Raw genomic sequence first — 18,633 nt, 5'->3', positions numbered from 1 at the left:
TGAGAAGAAGGGGGACCTTTGCTCATTTCTTTCTCTTAAGAAAAACAAGTACCTACCTGCCCTGGCACATAGCTCGCTTATCCCACTCTTCTTGCCGTGGCAGCAGCGTCACAAGGCTCGGTCTCTGGCAGTTCAGAGTCTCCCAGGCCGTGCTGCTCCAAAACAAGGGGTTGTCTACCAGGATTTCAAGACCTCTTTTAGTTCCCAATGCAATAGGGTGGATTCCCCATCCCTTACTCTTCTGTTGCCTCGCCAGTAATCCTGGCCGTGATGCTCTGACTAGCGATGGCTGCCCTGCTCCTGCCTCCTTCTCTTCAACAGCCCAGCTGTACATTCTTCTGTTTCCCAGAATTCTTCACCCCCTTGTCTCATCTTGGATCCCACTTTGGCAAGCCCCAACCTGAAATATTCCCACCACCCACCTGCCTCCTTACATGCTCTGAGCAGAGCTGGGTCCACTATGCGTCCTTGCCTGTCCTCCTGGGCAGTCCTTCTACACCTTCCCCAGAGGCACCATTTCAGTTGCCACATCGGCTGTTTATTCCAAGCCCTCTTTTCTCTTCTCAAGCCGCCCACGTCAACTTCACCTCGTCCTGAACCAAAAATCTGAGACTATTAGCCATCAGCTCTCTCTTCTGTCCTCATCTCCGCCACCCAGGACTCCTAGCTGATTCACGCTCCAGACATTCCCCCTCCCCCCCAATAAGTTTGGTTGCCCTTTGGGCATAGTTCCAAATTATTCTCCAAAATGGGTGGATCAGTTTACAACTCCACTAATTATCGTCTTAATTTTTCCACATCCTCTCCGACATTTGTCATTTTCCTTTTCTGTCATATTAGCCAATCTGATAAGTGTGAGGTGGTACCTCAGTCATTTTAATATGCATTTCTCCAATAAATAGTGATTTAGACCATTTTTCAGATGATTATAGACAGCTTTGATTTCTTCATCTGAAAACTACCTATTCATATCCTTTGGCCATTTATCAATTGGGGAATGACTTGTATTCTTATAAATTTCTCTATATATTTGTTCTCTATATATTTGAAAAATGTGGCCTTTATCAGAGAAATTTGACCTAAAAATTTTCCTCCAGTTTTCTGTTTTCCTTTTAATTTTGGCTGTATTGGTTTTGTTTATGTAAAACCTTTTTAATTTAATATAATCAAAATTATCCATTTTATACTTTGTAATGCTCTCTATCTCTTGCTTGGTCCTAAACTCTTCACTTATCCATATAGTTGACAGGTAAACTCTTCCATGCTTCCCTAATTTGCCCATGACATCTCCCTTTATCTCTAAATCATGTCCACTTGTTGACCTCATCTTGGTGTACACTGTGAGATGTTGCTCTGTGCCTAGTTTCTGCCATACCACTTTCCAGTTTTCCCAGCAGTTTTTGTCAGACAGTGAGTTCTTGTCTCGAAAGCTGGGATCTTTGGGTTTGTCAAACACTCTCAAGGTCTCCCTGAAGAACTGAGGGAAGTTATTGCATGACATGGGAGACACTGGCACAGGACTGCCAGCGTGGCGTGCCCTCAGAGAAAGTGCTGTGCTCTGTGAGCAAAGCAGAATTGAAACAGCTCAAAAGAAATGTGAGATGCACAAGTTTAGAGACATCTCTACTCCGAATGTTCATTTGGACTATTTGTACCCAACCTGTAGTAAAGCCTTCGGAGCTCATACTGGTCAGACCAGCCAGTCAGACACACTGTACCTTGTCCCCAACATAGTGATGTTAGTTTGGTCCTCAAATGACAACCACCAGCCAACCATGGTCATTTACTACTGTGTCTTGTGTACCTAATCTGTTCCATAGATCCACCACTCTATTTCTTAGGCAGTACCAGATTGTTTTAATGATTACTGTTTTATAATACTGTTTGAGATCTGGCATGGCCTGGGCATGTCTTTCATTAATTCCCTTGATATTCTTGGCCTTTTGTTCTTCCAAATGAATTTTATTTTTTTTTTCTAGCTCCATAAAATAATTTTGGTAGTTTGGTATGGCACTGAATAAGTACATTAATTTAGGTAGAATTATCATTTTTATTATATTTGCTCAGCCTACTCATGAGCAATTAATATTTTTCCATTTGTTTAGATCTGATTTTATTTGTATAAAAAGTGTTTCATAATTGTGTTCATATAGTTCCTGGGTTTGTCTTGACAGGTAGATTCCCAGGTATTTTATTTTGTCTACAGTTGTTTTAAATGCAATTTCTCTTTCTAGCTCTTGCTGCTGGACTTTGTTGGTAATATATAGAAATGCTGTTAATTTATGAGGGTTTATTTTATATCCTGCAAATTTGCTAAAGTTGTTTTTATTTCAAATAGTTTTTTTAGTTGATTCTCTAGGATTCTCTAAGTATACCACCACATCATCTGCAAAGAATGATAGTTTTGTTTCCCCACTGCCTCTTCTAAGTCTTTCCATTCCTTTCTTCTCTTAATGCTTTAGCTAACATTTCTAGTACAATTATTGAATAATGGTGGTGATAATGAGCATCCTTGCTTTACCCCTGATCTTCTTGGAAAGGCTTCTAACTTACCCCTATTACAGGTAATGTTTGCTCATGGTTTTTGACAGATACTACTTACCATTTTAACAAAAGCTGCATTTATTTCTAAGCTCTCTAGTGTTTTTAATAGGAATTTGGTGTATTTTGTCAAAAGCTTTTTCTGTATCTGTTGAGATAATCACGTGATTTCTGTTGGTTTTGTCATTGATATGGTCAGTTATGCTGGTAGTTTATTGAGCCAGCCCTGCATTCCTGGTATAAATCCCACCTGGTCACAGTGCATGATCCTTGTGATATATTGCTGTAATCTCCTTGCTAGTAGTTTATTTAAATTTTTTGCATCACTGTTCATTAGGGAAATTGAGCTATAGTTTTCTTTCTCTGCTTTTGCTGTTCCTGGTTTAGGTATCAGCACCATATTTGTGTCATAAAAGAAATTTGGTAGGACTCCTTCTTGGCCTATTCATAGTAGATTCTTAATAAATGTTTATCGATTGACTTACTTACTCCCCACTGTTAACAGGATTTCACTGGAATTGGCCTCTAACCTGTGAATAGCTGGAGGTGAGACCAAGCAGGCCAGGGGGAGTTTGTATGCATAAATCACAAGTGGGAAGGGAGGGGCAAGTTGGATTACAATGAAATCCTTCCCCATGAACAGCCCCAGAGTGGAGAACAGTACAACAGTTCTTAGGTTGATTGTTTCAAATCTTCAAATCTTGAGGGTCATGACCACCCCCAGGGCATAGCACCTGGGCTGAGAAGAGACCCTTCCCTAGGGCGTGGTAGAGAAACCAGAGAAGGAGATGAAGCCCTTCCTGCCTTTCTGGTATTCTTTTTTTAATTTTTATTTTATTTTAGGCAATTGGGGTTAAGTGACTTGCCCAGGGTCACACAGCTAGGGTCAGGTGTTTAGTCTGAGGCCGGCTTTGAACTCAGGTCCTCCTGACTCCAGGGCCGGTGCTCTATCCACTGTGCCACCTAGCTGCCCTTTTTCTGGTATTCTTACGCCTCCCTTGTCTCCACACACCCGCCATCTTGTGATCCTGGTCTGTCTGTGGGTCCTTGACCAACAAAGATGCCATCTCTCATCTCCGTACATGTGCAGTGGCTGTGCAGACCTCAGATGGCCGGCAGCCACACAGACTTGGGATGCAATTGCTCCTTACCTCAGCCTTCTTCCATTTTCTTAAATGCTGAGGCCTCTCACAGGCTCCTAGGTATGGAAGCTTCTCCCTTCTGGTTACATTCTATCTACTCCATACGCATCCAAGTCATGCACGTGTCATTCCCGTAAGCTTCTTCAGGGCAGGGGCTGTTTTTAATCCAGTGTTTGAGATTGGGACATGCCTGCTGATTAGTTGGCGTGATGCCCAGATACATTCAGCTGGACTAGCTATGACCTTTGGGAGTCCATGACTCTCCGAAGAAACAGAGTCCATGAAAAGAAGGATCCTTCTCAGGGCTGTAGCAATGGGGGGGGGGGGTCAGTTTGGGAATCTTAGGTGTCAGTCGGGCATTTAGACAGAGCTGTCCAGCAGACAACTGGAAATACCGGACTGGACAAATCTATTCAGTTTGACGGACATTTGTCACCGTCTTTCCAGATTCCTCTGCAAGGGCTCTCCCAGATGCGCAAAGCTTTGTGAGCCTCATTTCTAAAGGTCTTTGTTCTTATTCCCATTTTAGAGATGAGAAACCGAGGCTCAGAGAGAGTCACCAGATTGTCCAGGTTCACGGCGCTTGTAGCTATTTCTGCTAACCCACAGCACACTCCCCGGCAGGGCGAGTTCAGCTGGAGCTCCTGGAGAAGCTCGTAGATGAGGGCAGAATTAGGGGAAGGGAAATGTTCTCTCTCTCTCTCTCTCCATAAGTGTGTATGCGTGTATGTATTCTTATACACACCCATATATACATGTATGTAAGTATGAGGTATATGTTCAGATATGTCTATTGTGTGTGTGTGTGTGTGTGTGTGTTAAAAATGTATCTATTAAGTTCAGAACTGAACGGTAAAGATCGGAAACTAGAGGAGGCTTAGCTGGGCCGTTCTTTATCTGAAAACACCCTGGGGTGGGGGTGGGGGTCTCCAGGATGCTCTGGCAGCCACAGATGCTTACAAAATAGGGAGTCAGCAGGTCCTGGGTATTTTGTTCTGGTCAGACCCCTAGGATGCACTAGGATGTTCCTGACCTGGCCTCTCATCTCCAGCTGCCCATCAGACATCTCCAACTGGCTGTTCAGCTGACAGCTTAACCTCGGTGTATCCCAAATCAACCCCATTCTCTCACACCCCCCCCCAGCTTCTCCCCTTCCAAACTTCTCTGTTCCAGTCGGGGGGCGCCCCCCACCTGCCAGCCCCCAGGCTCCCAGTCTAGACATCATCCTCTGCTCCTCACTGTGTCTTCCCCCTCCTTTCTAACCTGCTGCCAAAGTCTATTGATTATACCTTCCTAGTGTCTCCCGCCTCTGCCCCCTTCTCTCCCCTGAGCCCACTGCCGCCCCTTGCAGCCCCTTGTCATCTCCCAGCCAGAACACTGCCACAGCCTCCACTTGGCCTCCTGCCTCAAGGCTCCCCCCATCCAGCCCTTCCTCCACTTACTGTCCAGCGAATCAGCTGTTCCTCCTGAAGCTCAGCTCTGACCATGTCTCTCTCTCTCTCTCTCTCTCACACACACACACACACACACACACACACACACACACACACCACCCCTATCCAGTAAACTTCAGCTGCTTCCTGTGACTTCCAGGGTCAGACATACAGATCTGTTTGGGGCTTTTAAAACCCTTCATTACTGGCTGCCTCGTTTTCCCAATCTATCACACCTCACTCGTGCCCATCTGCTCTGCCGCAGAGTGACGCTGGCCTCTGCAGCAGGTTCTGGTTTTGCCTTTCTTTATATACCCAGCAGTCAGCAGTGTCCGGCACATAGTAGGAGCTTAATTGCTTGTTGCCTAGCCTAGTTCAGAACTGATGAAAGTGGCCTGGTGCTGAAGGGACCCGCGGTGGTGCTGTGGCATGATTGGCAAAATCGTGTTACCGGGCAGGAGGAGCTGGGGGAGAGGGCAGGGCGTGGCCTGGGCCAGGCGGCAGCTGAGGCCCCAGCACCCACCAATAACGAGCCCGTCCGTCTGTCCTCCGTAAGCCTCTTCACCTGCCTGCGGTGGCCACCACGTCCAGGCCGGCTGCTCCTGCCCGGCCTGGCTCTTCTGGGGAAGCCCCATCCCTTCTCCAAAGTCGGATCTGGATTCGCACTGACCTGGCAAAGCCCTGCAGGCTCCCAGCGGACTCCCAGGAGCCGCACAGCCTGGGTGCGGCTCAAACTTTGGAAGGTGGTTGTGGAACCCAGTAGGAGAGCTGGCATTTATCCCAGTGAACCGTCATCTCATGCAGTGGCTGGGGAAGAGCTTGTAAAATCCCGAGTCGGCGGTCCATCATGTCAGCTCTGCTTCCCCGCCTCCGGTGCCTTCATTCGGTCAGTGATAAAAGTATGAAACAGCCCTGAGCCCAGGAGAGATCTCTGGGGCACCCCCCTGGAGACCTACCGTGCAAATGCCATCCCGACCATCAGTGATGCTCTCTGCATCCGCCATTCAGAACTCATAATTCAGATCCAGTAAAGATCCTTCCCACCTGACTGCTTCCCTGGCCCTAGGCCTTCCACAAGATGATGTCTCACATCCTCAGCACCCCACCCGCACCTGGAAGCCCCCTTCCTCCCTCCCGCTGATTGGAGAGGGGGAGGGTGGACATCTGGGCGCCCCTCCCGGGTCTCATCCATTTAAGGAGGGCACCCAAGGGATTCTCCTCATCTTTTGCCACCTGACTGTTTCCTTGGCCTTCATCCTTCCACAAGATGACATCAGCTCCTCTCACCTCCTCAGCTCATTCCCCATTCCCTCAGGGAAATGTGCCCCCTACCCCACCCCACCAGGGTCTGTCTTCAATTAGTCTGTGGCATTTGGAGGCTCCAGAAAATCATATGCAGAAAGCCAGTTTTGATAGCAGAGAAGCTGCCTTGGGGGCCCACCAGGAGCTGTTTAAATTCACTGTTTCAGAAAGACTTCCATGAAGCAGACCACGTTTTCACCCCTGGTGTCCTGGCCCAGCCCTCTGTAAGCTCGATGCTACCGATGCCCCTGCTTGTGGGTGGGCGGCTGGGCAGCTCTAACAAGCCTTTCGCTGCAGAAGTCAGGACTGACTTGTCCAAATGCTCTTTGGAGTTTGGGCGTGGCTGTTTGGCAGTGATGGCCAATGTTTTGTACCCCAATTAAGCATTCTGCTTGAAACGCCGCTAGTCCCCCTCCCAGTGTCCTGGGATATGGAAATCCCTTTGCCAGGGTCGTCTTGACCCCTGGACAAGGATCAAAGACTCCACTAAGTCATGACCTTTGGATTGGCCCAGGTCCCCTGGTTCCAGTGGGGTTTTGGTAGAGTTCACCTTCCAGCTTAGCCCTTTGGGTGTTTCTAAGCCTGACCTTTAAAGCCTATGGAAGAATGTGGACCCTTCCCCCCCAACGAAGGTCCTAATAACTTACTTCTTAGCTCTGCCCACTTTCCTGCTGGGGCCCTTGTTTGCCACCAGCCTGGGAAAGAAGAGTTTCCCCAAGCCAAGATGCTCATGGTGTTGTCATAGGGCCGCACCTTCAACAGGGACAGCCCACCCACCCACCCCAATCTCACCCTTCAGTTCAGTGTGCACTCACCAAGTTCCCCCTCTCTTCCTGGCACGGGGATACAGAGATGAAAAAGAAACCAAGGAGCTTCCCTTCTACTGGGGGCACAGAACGTGGGAAATCCATCCTTGTTATTGTCCCAGCTGAGGGCTGTACAGAGGGGTCAGGGCAGATCTGCCTGGTGCCCTCTGAGCTCCCCCTCATAGGGGCCTGGAGAGGAAGAAGGGAAATCCTCCAAAGTCACGTAGGAAAAAGAAGGAATGGCCCAAGAGAGGAGAACCGAGGAGGCCTAGTTAAGGGGATGGTCTGGGAAAGGACTGGAAGCCAGTTGTGAGGGTCTTGAATCACCACACCACCACCAGAGTTTATTAGGTATAGCCTGCTTTTAGAGTCAGGAAGACCCGAGTTTGAATGCCGGTGACACATTTCTGAGCTGTGTGCCCCAAGGCAACTCACTGAACCTCTCTGAGCTGGTCAGACGGAAGTGGGGTCTTTGCAACAATTTCACTTCTGTGTTAGAAAGGGCAAATGAGATAATATGCAAATAAAGCCCTTTGGGAGCTAGGATGATCCTGGAGGCCCATGAGCAGCCTCTGGATCGTCTGCACAGGGGAGGAATGCAGCCTCCTTTTGCTCAGGAATATCCCTTTTGCAGCATTCTGGAGGTAGAGACCAGAGGCAGGAACCTCACTTAGGAGGCATGAGTGCGTCAACAAGGGCAGTGATGGAGACTGGGGAGAAGGGGACCCAGGGAAGAGAAGCCGGGAAGGTGGAAACAAGAAGATCCGACGCTGATTTGGGGCGATGAGGGGAGGGGGTGGGGGGAAGGCTGACAGTTCTGCCCTCAACCTTGTGCCCCGCCGGAGATGCCTTGTCGGAACAATGCTTGGAGGTCAATGCCATTATTATCTCCATTTTATAGATGAGGAAACTGAGGCAGATAGGTGAAGTGACTTGCCCAGGGTCACATAGCTAGGTAGGATTTGAACTCAGGTCTTCTTGATTGGGGTCCCACAAACCATGAGCTGTGGCGCCCCCTAGCTGACAGGACGAAGCCCTTGGGTATACCTGTTCTCTAGCTCTCTCACTTGTTTTTTGATTGATTGATTTTCTTTTCTTACTCACCCCTTTGGGGAGGAAAACTAGCCAAAAGGCAATATCCCAGCACTGTCAGTGCTTAAGCAGGCCTTTAGGGCCCCTGGCTTAGGCCCCTGAATCCAGGATCCACCTCCCTCCTACTCCTAGACTCTCCCAGCAGCTATGAGATGGGAGGGGCCAAGGCGCTGGAGGTCTTCTCTGTCACCTCCCCCCCCTTCTGATCCTCTGTCAGGAGCCCCCAGAAAGGTGCAATTGGCCATTGTGCGCAAAACAGCCAAGTCGTCTCTGCTCCAGGCAGACCCTGGCTGCTCCCTTGGGCTCACCCCATGAAGCCTTTGGGCCATCCTGGCTCATTCCACAGTGCTGGTGGTGGGAGGATGATCAGAAGGCCCGAGGGGTACCCACGCCAGGTGACACCAGCCAGTTTACCTGATGATGGCCGCAGCCTCATGGCATGGGAGCCTGCCACTGGCCTCCACAGAACGCAGGAGCCATCAGGGCCAAACCGCTGTCTCTCCCATTCTTGATGAGAGGCTGCCCGGAAGGGCCTTTCTGGGCAAGCCGTGACCCCCTGGGGCAGTTCGCACTGGAAGAGACCAGGGGTGTTGTCACCTGATGGGTCTCCCCACCTCGGATGGAGCCCTCCTGTCACCAGAGGTCAAAGGGCTCAGACCACTTCACTTTGCTGCTTGAAGCTCATGGGGCACCAGAAGGATTTGGGTTCCTCTTCAGCTGGACCTGAACTCATCCGGAGGCAGAGATGGGGTTCAAACCTGAGTCCTCCTTTGTCCTTACCAAGAAATGGGGCTGTTCCACATCTGTCCTCGTGGGCCGGGCACCCAGCACAAGGCCTGACCACACCAGAGGCTTAGCAGAAGCTTGTTAACGGTTGGCTCCTTGGTGCCTCAGCCTGGACACTCTACAGCTTGTCAGGGCTTCTTAAGCAGCAGTGCCCAAAACAGAATGAGGCATTTCTGGATGGGATCTGACCCAGGCAGAGGCCAGGACTAGCGCCTCCTCAGTCTAGGACGCTGCAGCCTGCCCAAGATGGTGTTCCCCAGTGGATGGCCACCACATCCCGTGGCTGGCTTATCTTGAATCTGGAGTCCCCCAAGTCCCTCAGAGCTTTCCAGGCAAACTGCTACTCACCACATCATCCCCACCACATGCCCCATGGCTCCCTTTACTGTACCTCATCCCTCCCCCTTCCATACTTCATACCTCCCTTATCATGAACTCCAACCTGTGTGCTATGCCTCCCCCATCCTATACCCTGTACCTCCCCATCTTGTACCCCGTCTCCTCCCCCATCCTGAACCCCGTACCTCCCTATCCTGTACCACACACCTCCCCCATCCTGTACTGGTGCAGGGGATGTTGGAAGCCCATGTGTAAGGCTGCTGATTGGCTGATAGAGAATCAGTGGCCTGCCTACCTCTGTGGTTTGTACATACAAGTTCTGAGACTAGTCCTTGTCCCCTTTTCCCCCTCTCCAGGACAGAGAGCAACTCTGAGTCGCTCTGTAGTTCCTCTGTCTAAAGTTTTCCATCCTTGTGAAATGTGATGACCAGCTTTTTAAAAGTTCTTCCCTCTGGGATGTGTCCTTCCTAGCCAGGGAGGGACCCAGGCATCCCTGTCAATGTGACTACCACATGAAAAGCTTCTCTTACAACCCCCAAAAGCTGGTCAGCGGGCAGCATTCCCTCAACACCACCTCACCCCTGGATTCCAGCTCCTTTGAAGGAAGCAGGCCTAACAGTTCTCAGTGACCACAGGCAGAAGGATCTGACCATGGGGGAATGAAGGTGCCTGGCCACCCGGTGGGAGAAGGTGGTGCACGTGGGTCTTGGACAAGACAATCCCATTCTGCTGCTCTATGAACCTGCCCAGCCTGAGCTCAGGCAGGCAGAGAGAATCAGTATTAGGACTGTGCCTGTCCCTGCAGGAAGGTGAAAGCAGGCAGATCATAGGCCCTGATTATGGCGTGGAAAAAGCACTCTCTCCTGACAAGGCCAAACTTGACCCATGAGGGGAAGCAGACCCTTTGCAGGGGAGTGAGTGGGAGCGTGGTCAAGCATAGCATCACCCTTCTCTGTGGCTGGCAAATTCTACACAGTGGCCAGAGCCCACTGCCGTGGAGACCTGCATGTGGACAGAAATGTGGAGTTTTTTCTTTAACACAATAAAATGTAGTCAGCTGATTAACATTCATTAAGTACTTGCTGGTACCAGGCACTGTGCTAAGCACTGGGGATTCAAAGGAAGGCAAAAAGCAGCCCCTGCTCTCCGGGAGCTCAACATGTGAAAGCTACATAGAACACAATGTGCAAACAATCAGGAGAGGGAAGGCACTAGATAGGAGAGATCAGGAAAGCCTTCCCATAGAAGGCAGGATTTCAGCTGGGACTCAAAGGAAGCCCAGAAAGCTAGGAGACAGAGAAGAGGAGGCAGAGAAAACACCCAGAGAAGGGAGACAGTATGTCTTGTGTAAGGAAAAGCAAAGGCCAGTGTCCCTGGATTGAACAGAATTAGGATTATATGCAATGGGGCAATACTAGAAGCTTTCCAAATAAATACAGGAGTAAAGCAAGGGTGTCCTCTGTAGTAGGAGCCATACTGTAATCCCTCCTCCCATGCTAGTTTTTCCTTGAAAGTATTGAGACATTCTTGGAGGCTTGGTTGGCTCAGGGACTCATCCCCTGAGAACAAAAAGTCACAGGGAATGGGGGAGGGGGAGAGAGGTTAAAGACAAGGGAGTTTTGCTCAGCTGAATCCACTCAAGGTGTCCTCAGTGCCTTTTCTTGTTGAATATACTTCTCCTTCTGGCACTGAGTACATCTCCTTTTGTTAACTGTTAAAGAACTTACAAGTCTCATTTTGTTCGTCTATGGAACCTAAGCTACCAAGGGATGGGCCTGAGTCAGGCCCAGCCCAGAGCCTCCTAAAACTGACCCTTACCCCATGATCGTTTGGGGTATCATTCTAGAAATGATAGTAATACAGTAAGACAAGAAAGGCATTGAGACAGGTAAAGAAGAGAGACAAATGATGACCGATCCTACAGAATCATCAAAGAAACTAGTTGATTAATTTCAGTAAATGAATAACTTCCATAAAGTTGCAGGCTACCATAATGAGCTCAAAAAAATCCACAGCATTTTATATATTAATAACAAGTCTGGGGGCAGTTGCAGAAAGGGAAATTCCATTCAAAGCAACTCTCAAAGCATACTCAGCACCCATGTAAGTTATAAATCTTCCCCTGAGGAAATGGAGGAACAACTTTGCAAGTTGGAGGACTGCTCCGTGCAGGAGGCTGGGCCATTCCCACCGTACTGCCAGAGTTAATTTACAGATTTCATGCTATGTTAGGCAAGCCACCAAAACTATACTTTACAGAAACACACAGAATAACAGAAAGGTGGGAATGAAGTAAGAATAGCCCTTCTGGACCTCAGGCTATATTATTAAGCATTAATCATCAAAAGCATTTGGTTTTGGTTAAAAAGAGAACAGGGGATTTGTGGAACAGACAGGGAAGAATCAGAAATAAGTGGACTCTAATCTAATTGTCTGACAAACCTGAAAACAAACTGGAAAGCATCCTGGAAAAATGGGACTTGAAGCCAAACTGACCCCATGTGCCGCAGCACATTCGAACTGGGTACTTAATCCTGTCGTGGGCTTAGAGCCAAAAGGGCCCTGAGAGACCCAGAAGCCCAAGCCCTCATTGCAAAGATGAGGAAACTGGGGACAGAAAAGGTTCGTTGGCTGGCCTGGGACGCACATAGCTACCTGACTCCTGAGCCCCTGAGCTGCCAGAAATGGTACAGGACCAAAGGGATCGTCCCCTCTCCAACTATGGCGAGGGAGCGCACTCTTAACCAAACCGGGGATGGGCAGAAGCACCAGCTCGTGTCAAAGCGCCCAGGAACAGGGGGAACCCGTCCTAATAAACAGCTGGGCGTCAGCTGCTGTCCCCGTCGTCTCCCGGGTGGTTGTCACGTCGTTACCTCTCCATTTTACTGTTCTCTCCTACCCTGTAAGTGGCAGTCAGAGATCTCCTTACCAGTTGGAAGGATGCACTTTGGCCGAGGGGCTGGGGCTGGAGTGGGGCAGGGGGCTAGTGGGGCTGGAGGCGGAAGTTTCTGATGCTGGGATCAGATCCCTGTGCCGACCGAAAAATCATTTGGTTATGAAAACAGCTATGGTGCCTGTTGGGCTGAGCCAAATCTGAATCAGCCCTCCACTAGCTTTGCTCATTAAGGAGGAAAAAAAGCCCTCTGTGCCAGGAGCGCCTGCGTCCCGGCTGTGGTCTGATGCCGGCAGAGTGTGAAGAGAGAAAGAATCACGGGCCAGGTGAGAGCAGTGAAGAACAAACTCTGTTTATTGATCTGAGGGCTCAGGCTTATATGGTACTGGACCAAGCAATAGTAACATTGTTATTCATGAAAAGTACAAATCTAATTAGGTGATTTCCTTACTTCCTTGTCCCTTGTCTGTTACACTCTCTCCTGCCTCCTGTCCTGTACCCCATCCGTTTCCTCCCTTCCTGCATCCTGTTCTCAAGAGAAGGAACAGGGGGGTGGTGAGCCGACATCCTGAGTTTCACAGCTGTGGGGCTTAGTACAAGCTGCAGGTAAGACCTGGGCTGGCCTAAGCCCTCCAACTCCCCAAAGCTGGCCCTCGACACCTCTGTTTCCATTTGTCCAGCACACATCCGGCTGCCCTGACGAGTCCAAGTAAGGGCGGTGGTCCTCCCAGGCGAGTCTGGGTTAGGTTCCGGCCCTCTCTTTCTCCCCCACCCCCCAAAGCTGATTACCGTTTGGTCATTCCCCCCATCCCCAGCTTCTTCTTGTGTGTTGTTTATGTAAGCTGCTGGAGGTGAGGAACTTAACAGAATGCCTGGCACACAGTAGGCACTTAATAAATGCTTGTTCCCTTCCCTTCCCCTTTGGTCCAGTTACAGTCTTTCTGAACTTTATTTTCCGCAAATTGAAGGGACTGGATTAGGTGACCCATAAAGGAGGCCATTGTTGGTACAGAACGGGGGGGGGGGGCGCTCTTTAACTAGGGGCACAGGCTCCAGGGGTCCATGGATAGATTTCAGGGTTCCGGGAACTTGGATGAGCAAAAGAATCACATCTTCTTTGACTCACTTCTAACTGAAATCCAGCATTTTCTTCAATCAGGAATATAAGCAAGAACCACGCTTCTGAGGAGCCTTCGTGCGTTCCCCGGGCTGCAGCCAAAGGGAGGGCTGGTGGAAGGATCTGGGCTCTGAAGCAGCCTCTGGCCCCTTCTTCCTGGGGGCCCTTGGGCGGCTCCCTGCTCAGGCCCCTTTCAGGCCTCCCCAGTGACGATTGTGGGAGACTGCTCAGGCAATTGTCGTAATTCCTTCAGCGAGTCTGTGGGCTCAGGCCTTGAGATGATTCTGGTGTTGCTGCTGCCCGTGCTGTTTGGGGCTTTCTGTCCTCTGGTAACACAAGGTTCTGGCTTGCTTCCTTGAGTGTTTTGACATTTCGGGCAGGACCTCCTGGAGTGATTCTACCTTTGCTTGGGGTCCCTGTGGCTTAAGAGGGAGGGTCTGCTGTTTCTCTGCCTGAATGTCTTGGCTTTCATGCCATCACTTACTGGCGGGTGCACGTAGGGAGCAGGCCCTCCACCAACTCTGGCCACATGTGGCCTTTGCATGGCCCTCTGGGCACCCCCAGAAGCGCAGGGGGCTACAGAGGTGGGGGCTGGGAGCAGGCTCCAGGTCCACAGTTTGCATTTCTTTTGAAAACCACTGACGAGTATCTTTTGACTGCTTATCAATCGGGAGATGGCTCTTGGGGCCATTTTAGACGGTGGATGTCAGATGCTTTATCAGTGACATTTAATGCAAATACATTTCCACTTCACTGTTCTTCTTCCATTTCTGTCTTCGATGACAAATATGAGGACAGAGATCAGAAACTCCTCTTGCTTCCTTTCTGTGCAGGATCCCAGATAAAATCTTCCTCCACCCAGCTTTTCAAGTCCTTCCCACCTGAGCCCCCTCCCGCCCCTCGGGGCTCCCACAGGCCCCTCCATCTCTGGCTCTCCCCCTCCCTCCTTGTCTTTGCCATGTGAAGCAATGCTTGTGTCCCGCAGAAGGAGGGGAGGGTCAGAGCATCTCTGAGGCACCTCCTAACCACTGCCGTCTAGAGGGGCTGTCCCCCTGATGCCACGAGGAGGCCTCTATCCAGAAAGAGATCAAAGAAGGAGGGAAAGATCTATGATGACTGTCTGGGGAGGGGCCAAGGGGGTGCCCGCCAGCAGGGAACTGGCTGACAGATGATGGTGCATGGACGGGGTGGACCACTGCTGCTGGCCATGAGCGACCATCGCAGAGAAGCCTGGGAAGCCCTCTCCATGGCCGGGTCTGAGAATGCATGACCCCCTCTGTCTCTGGGGTTTCCCAGCCTCGCGGTCAGGGGACGTGGCCAGCTTCATCCTCAGGCCGTGTGTCCACAGGCCATTGGGTGAGGCAGAGTCTGAAGGCTTGGAAGTTCTCCGTTTGTACAGTCGTTAGCGGACAAATTGCTCTCCATTCTGGTTGTTCACAATGGAATCTCGAAATGGCTTGTTAAAAATACCAGGCCTACAGCAAGTATGATGTGAAAAGAGGTTCCTATGAGCACAGAAGGACAGCCTGGGTTCGAATTCCCCCTTGGACGCATGTTGATCAGTTTTGTGGCCCTGGGCAAGTCACTTCTGAGCCTCAGTCCCCTTCTCTCTCCAGTGAGACCAGAACCTTATCCAAGGAGGTTTTCTTAGGCAGCTAAAGGGGTCTCAGCCCACAAGTGGCGACCAGCCACTGCCTAGAGGAGCACGCAGCTCCCTCCTGGGGGAGAGAGATGAAGCCGGATAGCCTGGGAGGCGGTGAAAGTCTTCCTGCAGGAGATGGGCTTCTAACCGGGGCCCGAAGGAAGCCGGGAGGGACGAGGTGCCAGGCAGAGGAAGGGCAGGAGAAACCTCGGAGGTTGGAGGAGCAGCAAGGAAGCCGGGGTTGCCTGCCAACATATATTAAACACCTGCTGTATGCTGGGCGCCAGGCACACAAAATCTCCGGGGGCTGCCGTCCTACCTTGCTGACCCTTGTTCGAGGTCATGGCCTGAGCCAACCCCTCTGGGACCCGTCTCTAAGTACAGGGAACACGGCTCTCAAAGGCTGAGTCAGTAGGGGGTCTGGTGGTTGATTCTGTGCAAACATTGTACATGTGGTGGGCAACTGAAGATGCAGGAACGGCCCTCCACCTCTGGCTCGGCACGTCAGCTTGGAAGTGGAACCCAAGGAACGCTGGACACGCCCCCGTGAAGCAATTCCGAATGTGTGGCCCTGGCAAGGGCCCCCAAGGGCCGGCCTTCTCTCCCACTTGGTTTCTTGGACAGCTGACGGCCGCTGTCTGCCGCGTTCTCGTGTCCGAGTCCTGGGCCCTTGGACACAGCGGGGAGGGGGGTCTGCCCAGCCTCCCTGCAGCTGTCCTGATATATCCATTTAGGGCTGGTCCCTGCCTGTCTGTGCACATCCAGCCCTGACCTCCTGACTTCATCGGTCTGAAGTCTCTCAGATGTGTCCTTCCTGCCCCCAGCTCCCAGGCACTTCTCATTGTCCCTCCCACTGCCCGGCCCAATAAGATTCAGCTGAGACCCAGCAGCGTCCCATGGACAGCTCTTCTCTGGGGCCCGGCCTAGTCATCCTAGTGACCGTACAAACATCCATTCATTATTGTACGGCTAATGATGCACTTGGGGACTTGGGGCCTGCCCTGGCTATTTGTCCTTAAGTGGAAGGCCCCCAGACCGCCAGGCTTGGGGAGCCCTAGTCTACTTCATTAGCAAACTCTTCTGTCCCTCCGCCTCTACCTACACTCATTGCTGACTTACTGCTTCTTTGCAAGAAGAAGCCACATCTACAATTGGGATGAATGGTTCTCACCCTGTAGTCTTTCCAGGTTTTGATCTCAGGATGGTAGGAACCTGCGGGCCTCCTCCCCAAAGACTTCTCCCCCATCCTGCCTGGGCTCCTGAGGAGCACTTGGGTAGACAGAGAGCCTGGGACCAGCCTGAGAACGGTCTTTTGACGGGTGAGTGCCTTGGGCCGGGGTGTCCCCAGCAGGGGGCCTTTACCAGGCCTCCAACAATGTCTTCTAATATTCTGCTCATGGGACTTCAAGATAATGGTTTTCTCTGGCAATCCCACTTATTTTATTTTCTGCATTAAAAACCTGATTCTGAGAAGGAAGAGCACCCTAGGCTTGGTCTGATGGAATCCCCAAGGGGGCCAGGCACAGAAAAGGTGAAGGGGCCTCCTGCTCCAGCAGAGTTCCCCAGGTCCTGGGACTGAACCAGACAGTGTCAGCTGTGGTGCGAGGAGCCTCAGCCGGGATCCCGCCCCTGATTTTACAGATAGGGAAGCTGGGGCCCAAGCAGGCCCACCTTGTGGGGAAGGGCCACGGCTGTTGTCCGCAGAGCTTCTTGACCCGAGCTGCCCAGTCCAGAAACATCTGGCTCACCAAAGCCTGCCCGGCTCTGCCCACTCTCACAAAGCTTCCTTCTCTGGCCTCGGCTCCCTTGTCGATGGCCCTCGGTGGGCCACCCTCTGCCTCTCGGGCTCTGCAGGCCACGCCAGGCCGCAACCCTGGCCTCCTGGTCCTCAGGCCAGGGAGCCCCCCACTCCTCCCTCCGTGCAGACCTCGAGACCGTCCTTAATGCGTTCCATATGGCACAATAGGAAGCAGAGCTCGGAAAGTGCTGAGGTTGGCAGCAGCTGTGGCGCGGATGCCGCGAGAGGCGCCGGGCTTCCCTGGCCCTTCTCCAGCCGATCTGTTTGTGGGGAAGCTCTTGAGGTTGAGAAGTCAACCGAGACTTTCCATTTTACAGACCAGCGGGCAGCTTCCCCTTCATTTGGCTTTGCTGACTTAGGGGGAAGCTGAAGCCCTGCTCGGCCGGCCACAAAGCATCTGGTTTGGCACGTGTCCAGTGGGAATGGAAACCCCCAAGGCCCCAGCCTCAGAGAAGCGCCTGCGTCCTGGGGCAGGGAAGGAGGGGGCTCCCTGCCCTCTCGGCCCGGGCTGCCCGGCTCGCCTGCGGGGCCTCCCTCCTCAGAGTCCGACAGGAGTCCTTCCCCAGGGGTGCGCTGCTGCAACATGTAGGGGAGAGGTCACCCCTAGTCCCACCCCTCTGCCCCACTTCCCTCCTCTGTTGGGTTAGAAACGGGCTCAGCCTTAGCACCCAGAGTCCACAACCCAGGGGTGTTTCTGCCCACCCGCTTCTGCCTCCCCGCACAGGTATAAGCAGCTGCCGGGCAGGGCGGGCTCCCACCCCCCTTTCCTTAAAATACAGATTCCTCAGTCTGACACTGAAAGCCCTGCCCAGTCATTTCAGGCTGATGCCATTTGAGGCAAACTGACCCATCTGCTGTTCCCCACGGGCCCTTCCATGTGGAGCCTCTGCTCGGCCTGTCCCCCAGGCCTCAAAGACTCTCCCATCTGCCTGACAAGGCTCGGCTTGGGTCACTTCTGCCCCCCTCGCTGTCTGTGGGCGTGTTGCATCAGTGTCCCCAGAGCCTAGTATACAGTGAGCGCTTCATAAATGCTGCTTGGTCCTTTGTCACTGTGCTCCGTTCCAGGGTGTGTTCATCTTGGTCTCAGATGCAAGCTCTTTGAGGGCAGAGCTCGTCCTGGCTGCATCTCCTTCCATCAGGCTGTTGACTGACTGACTGTCAGCTCCAGGCCGTTTCTTGGTTCTCATCCAGACGTGCCCACCCTCCCTCATGGCTCCCTTCATAAAAATGAAATAATAACAGACAGCACTTAGCACCTGTGGGGTGCCAGACTCTGTGCTGAATGCTTTACCCTGCCAGGGCGGAGGGGGAAACTGAGGCATTCAGAGGTGCAGCCGAGAAGGCAGTGACAGCGTGATTCAGGTCACCTGTTGTGGCAAGGTCAGGGGGCTCTGCCCCAGAGGGGATCTCCAGGCCCTGGACATAAATATGCTCATCCCTCCAGGCGGGAAACTGAGGCTCAGATTTGGGTGAGGGGACTTGTCCAAGACCTCACGACCCATCCCACAAAAGCCACAAGGCTCACACCTCACTAAAGCCCCTGGATAAGCGCCATCAGCAGACCTTGGCAGTGAAGGCTTGAATTCTGGAGAGATGTGGGTTCAAGTGGCACCGTGGACCACCCCTCTCGCCACTCCCTGCCTCTGAGGCTCAGTTTCCTCACCTGTAAAATGAAGGTGGCACTTGGCACGCTTCTCATTCCACCGCAGTTGAGAAGCAGCCAAGGTGAGCCTGCTCCATCC

At 51.8% G+C, this 18,633-nt stretch overlaps 1 protein-coding gene across 1 annotated transcript in view; it reads left to right on the top strand.

Moving 5' to 3' along the window:
- CENPP (centromere protein P) overlaps positions 1-18,633 on the top strand; it is a 191,630-nt gene that overhangs the window by 170,812 nt on the left and 2,185 nt on the right. The gene's annotated exons all lie outside the window — the stretch shown is intronic.

The sequence above is a fragment of the Phascolarctos cinereus genome, unplaced genomic scaffold (assembly GCF_003287225.1).
Source record: "Phascolarctos cinereus isolate Bilbo 61053 unplaced genomic scaffold, phaCin_HiC Scaffold_4;HRSCAF=312, whole genome shotgun sequence".
Classification (NCBI taxonomy): domain Eukaryota; kingdom Metazoa; phylum Chordata; class Mammalia; order Diprotodontia; family Phascolarctidae; genus Phascolarctos; species Phascolarctos cinereus.
The sequence above is the reverse complement of the archived record's forward strand: the minus strand, read 5'-3'. Positions and strand labels throughout refer to the sequence as shown.